Source organism: Ostrea edulis, chromosome 3, assembly GCF_947568905.1.
Source record: "Ostrea edulis chromosome 3, xbOstEdul1.1, whole genome shotgun sequence".
In the NCBI taxonomy this organism is placed as follows: Eukaryota; Metazoa; Mollusca; class Bivalvia; order Ostreida; family Ostreidae; genus Ostrea; species Ostrea edulis.
Genome location: NC_079166.1, coordinates 24,525,854 through 24,542,919, shown reverse-complemented (window position 1 = coordinate 24,542,919; position 17,066 = coordinate 24,525,854). Strand labels below are relative to the sequence as shown.

At 34.9% G+C, this 17,066-nt stretch overlaps 2 long non-coding RNA genes across 3 annotated transcripts; both read left to right on the top strand.

Moving 5' to 3' along the window:
- Positions 1-2,441: 2,441 nt before the first annotated feature.
- On the top strand, positions 2,442-7,267 carry LOC130052505 (uncharacterized). Of its 2 annotated transcripts, XR_008800851.1 has the most exons (3): positions 2,443-2,758; positions 4,350-6,186; positions 6,869-7,267. It is a non-coding gene; the product is annotated as an uncharacterized LOC130052505 (long non-coding RNA). The 2 variants fall into 2 exon arrangements; XR_008800850.1 differs by lacking the exon at positions 6,869-7,267 and having other exon boundaries at positions 2,442-2,758; positions 4,350-5,385.
- A 374-nt stretch (positions 7,268-7,641) lies between these two features.
- On the top strand, positions 7,642-9,127 carry LOC130052511 (uncharacterized). The gene is made up of 2 exons (XR_008800857.1): positions 7,642-7,766; positions 8,563-9,127. It is a non-coding gene; the product is annotated as an uncharacterized LOC130052511 (long non-coding RNA).
- Positions 9,128-17,066: the final 7,939 nt, after the last annotated feature.

Below are 17,066 nucleotides of genomic sequence, written 5' to 3'. Positions count from 1 at the left end.
TTCTTCTGTTTCATATCGTAAATTTTATAACAATCAAAATTACACTAGAGCCTACAGTGGGAAATATATAATGGGCGGCATCTTACTGACGCGAGTTTAATTATCTTTATATTTTACTTCAAACAAAGAGCTAGACCCACGGATAACCAATAGGCCTTTTCTCAAAATTTGATATTTTCAAGAACAAAAGCTAAGAATATACATTATTCACATATATTTTCTTTTTTGAATATCCTTTTGTGTAGTAATTGACCATCAGAGTACCTATTACTTTTCTGACATATTGTCAACTACCCATACTTATTTACCAGTAACCCATTATCACCTGTATATGGTGTTTATATCTCTCAACTTCGATATGCAAGAGCTTGTTCTGTGTATGATCAGTTTTTAAATCGAGACAGGCTACAGACATACAAGTTTATGTTACATGGGTTTCAACAGTCTCGTTTAAAGTCAGTATTTCGCAAATTCTACGGCCGATACTATTAATTTGCCAATACTACATACAATGCATCATTGTGTCAAATGTTGTCTGATGTGTTTCATACCGATTGTTAGGGCGTTCGTAGCATACTGATTTTGACTACGGATTATTCTGTTTTCTTTATCAAGAGATAGGGCTCATGGTTGGTATGACCGGTCGACAGGGGATGCTTACTCCTACTAGGCACCTGATCCCACCTCTGGTGTGTCCAGGTGTCCGTGTTTGCCCAACTATCTATTTTGTATTGCTTGTGGGAGTTATGTGATTGATCATTGTTCTTTATCTTCATCTTTCATTGAAAACTGCACAAGAAGGTTAAGGGCTGCCATGGTAAAATGTACTACAATTTTTGTGTGAAATTACACGTCAAATTCATGAGTATAATTATAATCATTGCAGTTAAACACCGAAACAATACTAACCCATGTGTTGACTGCGAACGAGCTACCATACATTCCCCACATGACAATTTCACCCTACGTAAGCTGGATATCAAGGCAGTTTTTATTTTAAAAAACCATAACGTTGTCTTACTTATTAAACAAAGTTCACGTATATGTGGGTTCCCAGCTGAATATTTATTGACAGTCGCACAAGAAATACAAGTCCTTTAAATAAAAACTGTTGGAGTCTAATGCATACCCAAATTAAAACAACATTATATCGAATTACCGGAGTTGACCACATTCCTATGAATTCCGTATCATTGATATATAAGTCATAAGTTGCTACCAGCTTGAAGCGCAAAAATATGTCTAGAATATATATATAAAATTGTCAAATGCTAGTCATAGGAGATGCTACTGAATTTTCGCATTGTTTATGAGTAAATACATGTTACTGCAAATGAATCCATTTTAAACGTGTCATGCATTCAGATTGGGCGCAATTTCAAGGTGACAATATATGAATATCATCTTTGCGCACACTATTGATAAAAATGGAGACTGATATGCTATGAAATGGACACAATATCAGACACATTCAAACAAAAGTTCATAACATGAAACGAGCAGTGATCAATCTCATAACTCCTATTTTCACCTCTGGATAAGAAATACAAAATAGAGAGTTGGGGAAATACATGCCCCTTGATATACCAAAAGTAGGATCAGATGCCTAGCCTAAGATGAGTAAGCATCCCCTATTGACCGGTCAACCCGCCGTGAGCTCTATATCAAGATCAGGTAAACGGAGTTATCCGTAGTAAAAATAACGATACATTCTCGGACGTCAGTTCAGACACCACATTCCTTGGTTAGACTATGGGTACAATGCCGAACTAGATATTTAGTGTCACTTACAGGCGTAGATTCCATTCCATTGTGGCAATGAGATAACTTTCTCTCTAGTTATTTTGCAACGACACCCCCTCTCTATTGCATAAAATTGTATTATATATTGCACTACAAATTCATTGATATATAACATATATTTGAATATGTAGAACATTGAAATAATGTTGATGAATGATTTATATATTTGTTGATATTGAATTAAATAAAAGATAAAAAAAAAGACATCCCCTCTCATTAAAACAAATGTTGTAATGTTGTATGTGACTCAAACACTCAGCCATGTTGCTATGAAATACCATGCATTGAAAAGATAATTATCTACCATTATAAGATCACAGAAATTATTTTCAATTAGTGACGTACACGTTTAGTAGTTATGCATGGAAGTTAAAGTTTTAATAAAGTTCGGAATCAAAGTCAAAAATAAAGTTCGGGATCAAAGATAAATAAACAAAATAATCATATTTTTTGAAGAAAAGGAAAAGGGAAAATAAGTCTTGAAATAGTAACAAACATTCTAATAAAGGACTAAGACCATGTTTATCAAAATTCGGCCTAACGTCCAAAGTGAATAATTTTTTGTTAGAAATATCCTCTAACATGTTCTTGTCCTATAATGTACTGGTTTTTATACGTAGAGTTCGTGAAAGAACACTATTTTTAGGTTTACATTACTAGTATAAATCCTATAATTTGCTCTACTTTTTAAGATTGCGTCATACAACGTCGCTATATATTATTAGAAGTGGTAACGTATTGTAAAACATAATTATGCAATGAGTGGTTTAATATATAATAAGATCTTGAAAAAGAAATTTTCTCTCCCAATACGCAATAAGGTTATTTTACTTATAGCCCGAATGGCACACCATATTTTTCAATCTCCTTCATTCGGCCATTTTCACACACCGCGCCGTTAGCCTGTTTGCGCTGTTCGTGGAAGTTGCAGAGGATGTACTCATCGCATTTCAACGTAAGTTTCAGAAATATGAATATACTTCACCTCTACTCGTTAAACTGTATAACCAAATAGGTGTACCAATTGCTCTTAAAAATGATAAACAAGTCGCATGGAACGAATAGTATGGTGCGCATGTGGTGTGTTGACATAAACTCATAATATTCACGCATTGGGCTGTTGGAAATCCCACAACAAATCTGTTAACTGTTGTCAACATATATTTATTGTTTATCTATTATAATTATATATTGTTAAGATTTAAAATTGTATGTATATCAGCTGATCAGAAAAATCAGCTGTTTCAGGATCATGCCATTTTCAATTCCAAGTGTATGACCTTCTCGGGTCTATTTGAATTTTCTTACATGATGTTTGACTCACTTTACACTTTGAACTTTCCATGTATCATTGTATGGTCTAAAAAGTATTTGTATAGGTTAAAGAGACATATAATTGTATATAGATGTATATTTCCATAATGGTATATGTCTCTGGGGTAACATGTAGGCCTGTGGGGGGTTATAGGTTGAATAATTTTCGAATGATTTGGTATTCTAGTATTCTACTATGTTTAAACTTAATTTAGTGATTATTTAGTAATCAAATAAAAGTTATATGATGAATCGATAAATTTCTTCAATTTACTGTAAACAAAAACTGTTTCTGTGTTTTGGAATCTGTCTGGTATTAGTGCATAATAAATAACTTCATAAGTCAATAAATATATTTTTGTTGTAGTGATGACATTTGCAAAATCTGTGAGAATAGAAAAAAATGTGTTAGGGTCAACAGAAATTTTTAATTAGGGTAGGTTGGGAAAGTGGAAACCAATTAACATATATATATATATTTTGGCCGTACGCGGAAACATGGATTAGAAAAGTCAGAATGATTTTTACATTCAATAATTTTTAAATACTTAAAAGCACCATTAAGCCAGGAAAATCATAAGAACAGTTTGGTTTTATAATTTAAATGTGCCATATTTCAAGATAAATTGTAAAACATGTCAAACTTAATTTCAACAATTACAACTTACATGCCTGCATTGGGATTAGATATAGAATCACTCAGAGAATGTTGAATTTCATGGGTACTACCATGATTTAAGCAGATATTTTTTATCTCCTTTATATTATTGAATATTAAATTTTTCCATACATCTCCCACAAGAAAGAGTATGAAACATAAAAATATTTTGTGAATTTGCTGATAATTGTGAAGTAAGATAATATATCAACATTAGCTACAACAAAAATTATTAGATGGGGGATCAAATTCAAATGAAATGTTTGTGTATATAATTATTTATGCAGAAATGTACATGTAGCTAAACTGTCCTCTATTGTTTAGTTGAAGACATGTCAATCTCCCACCGAATACATAAATGTAATTTTTCTGAATTTTATATCAATGAAAATACACGAGGGCATGAAAGTACAACTTTTATATGAATATCATAATACAGGGGTTCGTGTTTGCCCAACTATCTATTTTGTATTGCTTGTAGGAGTTATGAAATTGATCACTGTTTGTTATCTTCACCTTTCATTTATGATATAGTTTTGATAATGATATAATACTGGAGTAATTTGAATTTCAGGATGATATAATATGTACAGCAAAAATTGATGGCAAGGGTGACATGAATCAGATTGACAAGAATCCATATAATGCTATCATCACTGCCATCAGATTCATACATAGCTTCCTTGTTGTGCCTGTGAATAGCAAGGTACCAGATTATACAGCAGTTATGTGGAACCAGATTCCCACAATAGGGGGACCAGATTGACACCTACATTGTACAGAATTAGGCAGTTATATCAGAACTTGAAAAACTGGATCCAAACAAGACTATATTGCTTGGAAGAAACATGTCGACTCTGAAGTTTACCCTTAATTTCACTTTACCATTACTCCTATTTTGAAATATAATGTATTACATTACTTGAGAGTGAATTTACATTACACATTTACATAACATACTGTCAGATATTAAAGAAATGGCAGAAAAATTATGTCTGTATTATGATTTTTAATTATACATTAACATAAGTACACAAAATATTCAGCAATGTTAGGAAACATATCTATTAAGTTATTCATTGCATTTGATTGTCATCAATGTTTCAAATGCTTCAGTCAATCTCACTAATAAAATGAATTATTCTAAATCTTCAAAATATCATCAAATATTTGAAGTAGTGTAAATGTAATGAAAAATAATGTGCAGTACAGTATGCATTACATTACCATTACTTGTAATGCAAAAATGGTCCATTACACCCGCATTACATTGAAACTGGCTGTCATTTAATTACCATTACCACAGGCCTGGTTCTGTCGAGAGGTATTGAAATTGTCTGTAGAGACTTTGTCTCAGGAAGTGGCCGAGATTGGTGGTGACAATTTTGTTGGATGTGAATTTACTGACACACATGTCTACACTTGCTACACAATATATCATGTGGTGGTTTCAACAAGAAAGTTCTTACTCTGCAGGAAATGACGAACAGCTAATGGATTCACATTTTTTCTGACTTTTCTTCTGTACATTAGATGCATTGAAAAAACTTTCCTTTCCATTATCTTTTGCTGGTTCATACTTTGAAATAAAATCAAGTCCGAAAATAAAGTATTTTGGTTGGGTTTTTTCAATGAATTTTAAAAAATGTAATCTGTAATCCTTGCATATTTTCTTGGTGTTCTGTGATTGCATAGGCCTATTGATTTTTATTTGTATTCAGGTATAATTTCATCTTCAGTGTCTTGAAAGAAATTAATTTTTCAATAATGCCAAGAAAAATGTAGTTAACAGTATGATTTAAAAAAAATATTGACACGGGTAGGAATTGAAACCGGATCTCCTGCTTGAAGGACGGGCTCTCTACCACTCAGCCACGGCGTGTATGACGTCACTTGGTCAAAAATCCTTTATACATTTACTTGCCCTAGTTGGAAAAACACCAGAATTGGCTAGCTACAGGGCGCCGCCATTGTGGACACCCAAAGTTGTGCGGAGAAGAAAAGTTGACAGGAGATCTGATTGGTCATTAACAGAAAATCTTTGTGATGGAATTTAATAGTGAAATATAAGTGATAAAAATGACAGGTGACATAACAGAATATGTAGAAAGATACAGAAGTTATAAGGGAAGATCTGAGTGGAGAGGTGATATTTGGATGGACAATTTCATTCAGTGCGGATCTACACTAGTTGTAAACAGGCCAAAATTTGAAGGAAAAACGCAACGGCCAGCCATATATTTTTTGGTGGAATTTTGAAGGGGAGATGATGAACTTTGCTGAATGGTGACTGATTTTTTGAAAATTGGCTTAATAAATAATTGACAGTGATTGGAATTTGTATGGAAGTCTATGGGAAAACATTTGGTGGTGTTTGTCCTATACTGAGGTAGCGAGAACCAGTTTATGAGGTAAGTGTAAGAAAGTAGTGCATTTTTAGCGCCATTTGTCAGTTTTACAATAAAATGGATGCATTTTTGATAATTTGAAAGAAAAAGTAAATCGTAAAAGTGTACGGGGCCCCCAAGGGGGCACCTGCATCATTTGGAGGGGTAGGATTTCCCCCTCTGGCTATGGGCTACAAACTGTCTACTGGCCAGAGGAGGGAAGAAAGGTGGAAAAGGCCCACAGAGTTGCCCTTATGGCAGAGTGGAAACTGACTCGGAGTCAGTTTCCACGTGACAATGTAGAAAGTAGCCACCTTTGCCATACCAAGCTGTGTGTGAACCCCCAGCATTTGGTAGTGGAGTCCCACTCTATCAACCAGGAGAGGATTCACTGCCAGTTGCAGGGGGTGTGCAGCAAGTCACACATGCCCTGGTGCATTTTATGTAATTATATGTATTTTACATGTAAATTTCATTTCATTTAGCATATTTAGATGGTGGTTTTGAATAGCTGGCTGGAAGGGGGTTTCCCCTACCCCAGAATATAGGGCGTTATTATACATCCCGTCGCACTGAATTCCTATGGTTTTTGGACTTTTGGCCCCCTCAATTTATTAATATCAACTAATTTCTTACATTTTTTTTTCATATCAGACTTGTTTAAGGTGATTACTTTTTGCATAATGGTGTTGCTTGTTTTTTGTAGAGAAGACTCGGCTGGAGGTGGGGTGTTGGTTGACATGAGGATTTTACGAAGAGAAGAACTGCCAATGGGGATTTGACTGAGACCTATTTGTAGGCCATAGTTTATTGCTGCTGCTTTCCTTCCCCTGGAACCGGATTCTACTTCGACATAGAGGCTATACATTTTGGACACGTAGGTGCAGGTGTTACATTTAAGCCGTAACCTAGTGCCCAGGCCACGCCTCTCTTCAGAGTCCAAGTCCCAGGTTAGGTCACCATCACAGCCTGGATTGGCCCGCCCATGTTCTTTGAACTCTGCGTTGAACATGCCACATGTCTTTTCCAGATGCAGCAGTCTGTAGGAGTCATTTTCACACCTGCCGAAATCAGTTATGTACCTGATTACTTCCTAACCAGGCAAGTTCATTTTCAGAAATTAGAGTTACTTCCCTTTGACTATACTTGTTCTCAAAGTTGAGTCAAGAGGCTCATCACAGTCCCTAACAACTGTTTTTTGTAACTTTCTCTTCATATGAATGAACAATTATTGTAATGTTGCTATACTTTAGAGAGTTTATTAATTATAAAATTAATTAAGCTAATTAAATTTACAGGATCTTAGGGATACCCCTTATTTCAGCCAATTTGGCCATATGTGGGCCTATTCTGAGAATTAGAAAAAAATATTTTCGACTCAAAGAGGTTTTGTTTCATAATTTAAGAAAGTTAGAAGAATTGTAATCGTTACCCTGAGGATTCAGCCTGATTTAAAGTCTCATGGTTTCCTTCCTTTTTCAGGGGTCTTGGCTGAAGCAGTCGGTGGCACCCAGGCCTGAGCATCATTTCCTGCTCCTCGCACAGAGAGGGTGGATGCGTCACCAGTTGTAGGGTTTCCCTGTCAACTCTCGTGAATGGTGCAGGTGAGTTTTCTTTTTTTCATGTAATTTCCCCTTGTTGTGAGGCACATATTTTGGCTTAAAACCATAATTATTCCCTTTTTTGAATTTCCCCATCTTTGAAAACTGACATACATGTATAATTCTGCTAGGAATATTCTGTCTGAAGTGAAATTCACTTGTGATGTGCTTTTTCCAGTGCTCTATCAGCATCATGTCAAGTTTAAGTGATATCATGTAATAATTTATTATCATGATAGGAATTAGCAAGCAACCCTCACTGCAAAATGTATCTGAGTTAAAGAGGGTAGTGACAGTTTTACTGTCACAGAGAAACAACACTACTAGATCAGATTACCCCTCATATGTTTTGATAACCTTCTATTAATTGGCTGTCAGCAGCTTAGTGAATTCATTCTGAATTGGAAAAGTAAATGCATTTTGAAAGCATTTTTCCTTGATAAATTAAGATTTTTTGGCCATTTTTTCAAAAACCGGGTAGAATGTACCCTGAATATGTAAATTACATGTGAATCCTCAGATCCTCTTGAAAAGATAAAAAATAAGACAATAAGACTGTTATTTACATTTTTTTACTTCAATAAGCACTGTAAAAAGTCATTATAAAGTTGACATTCAACACAGCTTCATATCACAGTTGAGTTCATCATGTGTGAGGGGTTACATTATATAGATAGTCATAATTTACATGTTTTTTCATGTAATTTTTTCATGTTACATATTTTACATGTACTATGTGCATGTTATCTAAAAATGTCAAATTGGCCACTTTTTCACTTTGTTTTCCATTTGGTTATAGGAAAAACACCAGAATTGCCTAGCTACAGGGCGCCGCCATTGTGGACACCCAAAGTTGTGCGGAGAAGAAAAGTTGACAGGAGATCTGATTGGTCATTAACAGAAAATCTTTGTGATGGAATTTAATAGTGAAATATAAGTGATAAAAATGACAGGTGACATAACAGAATATGTAGAAAGATACAGAAGTTATAAGGGAAGATCTGAGTGGAGAGGTGATATTTGGATGGACAATTTCATTCAGTGCGGATCTACACTAGTTGTAAACAGGCCAAAATTTGAAGGAAAAACGCAACGGCCAGCCATATATTTTTTGGTGGAATTTTGAAGGGGAGATGATGAACTTTGCTGAATGGTGACTGATTTTTTGAAAATTGGCTTAATAAATAATTGACAGTGATTGGAATTTGTATGGAAGTCTATGGGAAAACATTTGGTGGTGTTTGTCTAGTTAAAGTTATACTTTCGATATATCGGTAATAGTATCAATGCATGTTCTATAAATTCTTTTCATTTTGATCTTAGTAATTCTGTTGGTGTCGTCTAAATAAAAACTTTCTATAGCATTGAAGGTCTGATTTGTCGGACAGCATATTCGTTTGTTTACGCATCAAAATTCTATAGCTTTTAGAATTCCTGCACAAACTTGTGATAAAAACACCATATAGGGGTGTATTCTGCATGGAAATGATGCAGACTCCACATAAGTATATTGTTTTAATTTTTCAAAGCAACATATTTAATAAAATACCCACAACTCTCACAAAAATAAATAATTCCGGATTGCTCTCGATTTAATTCAAAGTTGATATTCATCAACAGCACACCTTTCGATCCAAAAAATCGTTCGTGCAAAATTTATTTGTATTGATAGATTTTGATAGACTACAGTCAGTTTCTGGATCGAAGGTCGTGTTTTATATGAATTATATGACTAAATTTGAAAAAAGTGGAGATTTCTGCAGAAAACCAGACCGATACCGGTTTTGTCTTGTATAGAATTCCACAAGCTGACGTTTTGGCGGGGAAATCTTGGCACGTCGCGATGGTATAAAGATTATATTATCAAATGATAGCAATTTTATTTCAATTCATTCTGCTTTATTTTTTAACACACCACAGGGCCGATATAGCTAAACATGGTCTTAGTCCTTTACAAATAGAATAGGAATGATTTTATACCGATTGTTAGGACGTTCTTGGCACACTGATTTTGACTACGGATATCTAATAAAGGTATAGTACTCACTGCGTTTGTGACCGGTTGACAGAGGATGCACGCTCCTCCTGGGCACCTGATTCCACCTTTGGTGTGTCCAGGGGTCCGTGTTTGCGCAACTCCTTTTGGTATTGTTTATAGGTTTTATGACATTAATCACTGTTCGTTATCTTCACCCTTCATTGTATCAATTAGGTCTACATACTATGCCAGTTAGTGTTTTTGCCTTGCGAAGATCATTTTCTACAATGAGACGTCTTAAGCATAGGACCGGGTCTACGCTGATTGATGATAGACTTTTCGGTCTTGTTTTGCTGTTTATTCACAGGGATTAGACTCTAATCTCGATAGATTCCAAGCACAGCCGAATTGGAGAGTTAAAAATGAAGTTAAATCAACTAACTACATGTCTGTTGTTCGTGCATAATTCAAATATATTAAACGCTATTAATTGTGCCTCTTAACAAGTGAAATGAAATGTTCAATTATGACACGGGTGGAATTGACAAAATTGTGAGGAGAAAACGATTAATTTTCACATCCAATATTCCTAAAAATCGGTTTTTCGCCTGGAGGCTTCGCCTCTGCCACTCCCTACCAGGGCACCGACCTGGACACAATAGGGGTCAAACGATTTCCATCGACTCCTTACAGATAGAGTTGTGTCTCATTTGTTTTCAAAACCAAGGTACGACTCTGCATTTGCGTTTCTTTAAGACGAATTGGTTCACCTTGAAGGAATTCCTCAAAATAGAAGGATTCTGAGCACCCTTGCCATCCTAAAATTGGAACATGTTGGTGAGTTTCATGTCGGTTTTAAATTACAGGATTTCATTTGTATCTATTCTGTGTGATATTTTTAACTGAAAGTTTAACTTATGACGGTATAACTTTATTGTTTCACGAGTGTTTACAATGATGCGGAAGTTATCACTTGGACCGAGACACGTAGAGCCGCTACACTAGGAACTATAGCTCCCATCTATCCCCATTTCAAAGTCATAGTTACAAATTTGTGTTTTATCTGAATTCCATTTACAAACATTGGAAGGCCTATATTTTGCTAATATTTTCTATATTCATCCGGTTGATTTAGGATTGGTATGCTTAAATTTCTATATATTGAGCTCTGGTAGCTGAATAATGCAATGGATCGGAATAGTTGTTTTTTTTTCGAAATATAAAGGTACATGATGACTTACATAATGAGTTGACATGTAAACAATCGACGCAATGGCATACTCTCCATCCCTTGTACTGTAATGGAGACTCCTAATTTACATTATGTTGGAGAATTCAAGATTAATCAACACTTTTAAAATCACCAAACAACACGAAATATCTATTGTTACATCTTTTTGATCTTTACCAGTATATTAGTATCGAGTTAGGACCCCACCCCAATTGCGATTGGTAAAGCAAACTGAATACACAGGTATGAGGTATGCGAAATAAGATATTAATTAAATTCAATGACCTCTAAATAATTTAAAACACCTGGTAGCGAAGGTCTAGATGAAAAACGTTTTCGTCTGTTGCGTGATGGTGCATACGGTGGGTGGATCTCGAGCGTATATTGAGTGGATTGGAGGACTTTTGTTATGTTTAGCTAGATAACGAACAATGATCAATCTCATGGGTGTCAGAAGTAAGCAATTCTATCAAGAAAGTGAAAAAGTGAGAATCAGGCATGAATCCTACTGGTGGGCTACATTCACGAAGCGATAGGATGGCAACACATTTTCCTCTATTTTGTTTAATTCGCTATTTACACATCTCCTAACACCAGAAATCACAGCACTAATTCCTAACATTACCCTAGAGATACCCCACGAATTTTTGGAAACCTGATTCCTAACCAGGGGCCATTGACACGCCACATTCAAAGCCGAACGAAATTCTATACATGAAAGATGAAGATAACTAAGAATGATCCTATAAGGAATACAAAATAGAGAGTTGGTCAAACACGGATCCCTGGATATAGCAGACCTGGGTGCAGGTGCCTAGAAGGAGTAAGCATCCCCTGTCGACTAGTCGACTAGTCACACCCTATATCTTGATCACGTAAACGGAGTCACCCGTAGTCAAAATCAGTGTGCCAAAAACTGCCTAACAATCAGATCAAGTTGCGTGTATCAAATCAGTTGAAAGGTATAAACTCCATATGCTGGTGATAATGGAATATTGCTACATAGATAAGTTGCCATTGGGGAATCTGAAATCATCCCGTTTGGGTTTTTTTTCTTTTCATTTTTTACATGGTGGATTTCCAAAAAATGTAATAATAATATCTACTTTGTCCTGAATTAATTTGATTGATATTGTTCTATTATTATTATTATAATTAAGGCTTCGGTTTCCATATATTCCCATGAAGCAGAATTTATTCAGAAACTCCTATCTGAGAAGAAGCAATCTCTTGCTGTGACCTTCAATTCGACATTTAGATGAAAGGTGAAGATAACGAAAAGTGATCAATCTCATAATTCCTCTAAGCAATGCAAAACAGAGAGTTGGGCAAACACGGACCCCTGGATATACTAGAGGTGGGATCCGGTGCCTAGGAGGAGTAAGCATTGAATGATATAGCTTTCGAAAAGAAATCTAAACAGATACATGAACTGTGAAAATAACGATCAGTGATCAATCTCAGAACTCCTATAAACAATACAAAAGGGAGAGTTGGGCAAACACAGACCCCTGGACACACCAGAGGTGGGATCAGATGCCTAGGAGGAGTAAGCATCCCCTGTCGACCGGTCACACCCACCGTGAGCCCTATATTTTGATCAGGTAAACAGAGTAATCCGTAGTCAAAAGCTGTGTGTAAGGAACGGTCTAACAATCGGCATGAAACACGTCAAAAATCATTTGACCCAATGATAGGTTTTATGGGCAAACTAGGTTGTTATAACGGCTATAGAAATTTAAAAATGCTGACTTTAAACAAGACTATTGAAACCCCTCTAACATAATTTTGTTTCTGAAGTCTACCTCAATTTAAACCTGGCCATACGGAGAGAGCAAGTTCTTGTGTATGGAAATAGATGACATAAACACAATATGCAGGTGATAATGGAATATTGCTTTTTAGACATGAGGAACTGAAATAATCCCATTTGTCATGAAGTTGAATTAGTTTGCCGTAAAGTTCCTTGCTCAATAAAATATCTTAGTACGAAGCAGATGTGGAATATTCTGTGGTGTCTTGTTTTTAGTTCACCGGGATAGATCGAAACGACATATGAAGGACGCTTTCTGAAATCAAAATTTATAGTGCACTATTCGTTATCAAAATTACACTAACATAGATTACACAAACTCTTTAGTTAAGTTCAACTTGACCTTTAAGTAAAATTTGAAATGTTCCATTACTTTGAATACCACGTAATTTACTATGTTAATGCTTTACGTGCATATTTTGTTAATATAGGAATGTTTTAGACCAATTTTAGGATATGCGCGTTGTTTTAAATTTTGCCTGATTAATAATTGATATGAAAAGATGTAGGAGTTTCTCATTGATATAATATCTCTCGTCTTTGGTGTTCAGGTCTTCAAACAGTCTGTTTTAAAGTTCATGGGCACGAGTTGTGCTTCTTGCTGACTAGTCTTTGTATTCTTATGAGGCAAATATATTTAAAAAATTCTTATTATGGAGAAAATACATCTTCACCTTTTCAGACCCCTGGACTGTCTTGTTTGCCCTTCTCGTAATTCCAAACAATAGTGTTACAACTCTCCGTCACACAATCCTATAATTCCATATTATGATAAAATTGGCATTGAATAGGACGAAGATGTGCAAGTTATCCCAATGTCATGTTGTAGTTTTTGAATTACGGGTGATAGTAAGTGTTGGAAAAAATTAAACAGTAATACAATCCTCCTCCACACCATATATTTTATTTTGTGACTTGAAATATCTGTCTAGTCAAACAATCAAAATGATATTGACTATATACCCGTCGCTTATATTTAGTTTTCCGATCGCATTTTTTGCATTATATGATCGCTTTGTAAGCAATTCGTTGCGTTGCCAATCGTTTCTATTCTGTCAATTTCCGATATAAAAACCATTTCTAGACATGCATATTTTGGTGATGCATGTAAAATTCGTAGAATCAAAATATGTTTGCTGCAATTATTTGAGCCATTGTAAAAATAATCAATTTAACAGCAAGAACTTTCGGAAATAGAAAGCATGTCGATTAAATGGATTACATATACACCAACGTTTGGGGGAAGAACTTATTTTGGTTACAGTGTAAGGATCATAGATTGTCACTACTATACTAATATCTTGTGAATTAAAACATTAAAACGTACTCGCTATCAAATTGTAGTTCTGCATAACTATATCCGCGTTAGCAATCGCGTCCGAGTTAATGATCTCACGTTTACACGGGTGTTTGATGAGACACTCAACCCCGCTCACGCATTAGGATTGTGAAAATCGAGTAAAACACTTGATTTGTTGTTACCTTTTTATATTATTTTGCATTTCTTTATTCATTTTTTTTACTCGGCAAGGAATTTTGAGTAGCCCCCTACTCTACTTTGCAAAAAACGACGATACGTCTCTGCTTATTACACATGTGTACTCATTTGAATGGTGTAGAATTGCACCGTATACCACGTTTTCTTTCACTTCCACAGTGTAAGGAATGATAAACCAAATTACAAATCAAAACGGATGAAGACAAAAGATTATTACAAGCGTATAAACTTCATTTATAAATATATAAATATTCAGAAAAATCGCATGCTATAACAGACGTGTGGTTTAATTTTTCTGTAACATCCTTGTAAGATTCATGAGATTGATCACTGTTCGTTATCGTTGCCTCTGCTGTGTCCAGAGGTCAGTATTTGTCCAACTATTTATTTTTATTGCTTATAGGAGTTATGAGAGTGATCACTTTTCGTTATCTTCACCTTTCATGCCATAATGATTATGTTCAGAATTGAGTCATATTTTCATTTCTTACATCTGGCCCCATGGACATATATGTATATTGAAAATTAACATACAACTGTATATCAAAATTTTTAATTTATTTACTTCGTAAGATATCAATAGTCGTAAATAAATAAAATTCGAGTTGAGGATTTTTTATATGATACAAATTAAATCAACATATTGGGATTTGAACACCTAGGACATAAAATTCTTTTTAATGATTAGTGTTGTTAATATTTGTAAGGTCACGAAGCCTGGAAGACATTATATTATCTAAATTTCGGATTCAGATGTCAATAAAAGTGAAATTGCATACATGTAGTTTTGATTTCCATTCTAAAGTATCTGATGAGGTTAAAAGAAAGACTTGCTTGCATTTAATTTAGATGTACTTTAACAGAAACCCATTTCTGCTCTGAACGAAATCATGTTTTTAGTTTTCAGGGACGAATCTAGCAGACAAAAAAGCTAATAGGGGAACACATGAATGCGAGCTTTTTGGGGGGATTTAACGAAATGAAATTTAGATAAATAGTATATACATATACTTGTGTGGGCGAGGGGTCTGGTCTACCCATGTTTCACGTTATTTTCAATCTTAACATACAAAAATCATATTTGCTACCTGCAAAGTTTAATTGGCTGTCCCTCCCCATTTCTAAAGTATTAGTGGGCGGTAGTTGATATATGAAGTGCTGAATTGAAGGATATGTTTAGTGAATGAAAGATGAAGATAATTAATAGTGATCAATCTCATAATTCATATAAGCAATACAAAATAAAGAGTTGGGGAAACACGAAGTCTTGGATGTATCAGATGTGGGGGCAGGTGCCTAAGATAAGTAAGCAGCCCTTGTCAACCGGTCACACCGGTCGTGAGCCCTATACCTCGGTCATATAAAGGGAGTAATCCGTAGTCGAAATCAGTGTGCGAAGGAGGTCTAATAATTGATATGGAACATATCAGACTACAGTTGACCCAATGACAGGTTTTATTGGTGAACTTATTAATGACCACATAATTTGCGAAATGCTGGTTTCAAACTAGACTGTTGAAACCCCTGTAACATCAACTTGTTTGTCAGTATCCTTCCTCGAATGTCAAGGACACTTAAGTTATGACAAATATCCATGCATTTCGCGTATGCGTAGAGATGTGTACATTGCCAACTGTTTTTCCTCTACTAACCACAAGCTTTCGTTACACAAGGAACCTTATTTTTCTGTTAAGGCACTGTGACAAAACTTAACTTAAGCATAGAAACCAATGCATGAAAAGGTGAGGATAACTCTTAAAAGTAATAGAAAATTAAAAGTAGGACAAACACGAGTCCCTGGACATACGAGATTTGGGATCAGGTGCGTAGGAGGAGTAAACATCCCCTGTCGACGGGTATCATCTACCGGGGCCCCTATATCTTGATCAGGTAAACAGAGAATAACGTAGCAATTGATCTGAAATACGATAGATAGCATTTGACTCAATGACAGATTGTATTTATTGTATATTTATTGATACTTGTTTAAATATATTTATTCATTTAAATATAACTAATTAAAAAAATTATCCCCAAAATATATATTCTACATTTAATTGTTTACTACATGATTGTCTGTCTAATGGGTATATGAACAACAATGGTCTCATGTGGTCATTTCTCCAATTATGCAATCCCAAGCTTCGATCGATATCTTTATACCCCCGATTGAAAAGCATGGGTATTTATTCTGTTGTTTTGAACATCTTTTATTTCATATCATTACACGTTTCAACAGGATCAAAAACCAAGTTTTGCAAATTTACACGAGCCTCTCTTTAGCTGTTTAAATTGTCGTAAGCTTGAGCATATAGCGAAAGAATAATGATTTTATTACTGAATTATCAGCAATTCTGGTTCATTATACAATTGTCTGTATAACTTTGCAACAGTATATATTGGATGTCCACCACTATACTTACCAGTACTCAGGAAACACCTCGTCACGAACTAATGTATGCATGCGGAGTTGGCTACGTTTAATTGGGTAAGGTATCCATATAATGTTATTCTCATTAAAATGTCAAAAGCATTAATTTCTCAGAAGTTTTCATTTACAAGAAATATAGTTTCGAAGTTTAAAATGTTTAAATTATATATAAACACGTTACGGCTCTTGTTTAAAATCAAAATATATCATTTCAGCGCTTTAGTAAGGACTTTTTTGTATAGATTTGTTTAAAGTTTCATGTACCGACTTCTACAGTGATTGACGGCGTGCCACAAATTCTTACTAATTATGTTAGATCATAAGGTCATTTGACAATTTAAAGATTTCATTA